Raw genomic sequence first — 551 nt, 5'->3', positions numbered from 1 at the left:
GTATATATATATATAAAAAAAAAAAAAAGACAGTTATTTCAATTTGTAAGCCATTCACTTGAAAATCCTAAACAAAAGACTTTTCTTCTCTAGATTGGTTTTACAAAAATGTCTTTGAAGACTAAATGCCTTCAGTTCAGAGTCTAAGAGCTTCTAGCAATCAGAGGTCTCCTCCTTTTATGGAGATATGTAATAGATTGTTAATGGGATATCGCACAAATTATTTTGCTACAAAAAGGGGCATTTACAACACTGCAGAGAGCGTGAGATAAAAACACTAAGTGGGAAATCCTTGTCACATGCAAGTCCCTGTGCTGTTAGAATTCCCTTAGGAAAGGTAAGGGGACAACAGTACAATAAACAGAATTTAAACACGCAGCCTTCCCAGATGGCCAAGCAGCAAGATTGACGTTCAAACCCATTAAGTGCCACAAGAAAGATAGGAAGATCAGCCTTTTAAATGAACAATGACCCCTTTGCTGCCATTAAAAAAAAACACTAGAATGTAGGACTCTCTGGCAGCAAAGAGATTACATAAAAACCTGTATGTT

The sequence above is a fragment of the Pelobates fuscus genome, chromosome 7, assembly GCF_036172605.1.
Source record: "Pelobates fuscus isolate aPelFus1 chromosome 7, aPelFus1.pri, whole genome shotgun sequence".
NCBI lineage: Eukaryota > Metazoa > Chordata > Amphibia > Anura > Pelobatidae > Pelobates > Pelobates fuscus.
This window is presented reverse-complemented; position numbering follows the sequence as displayed.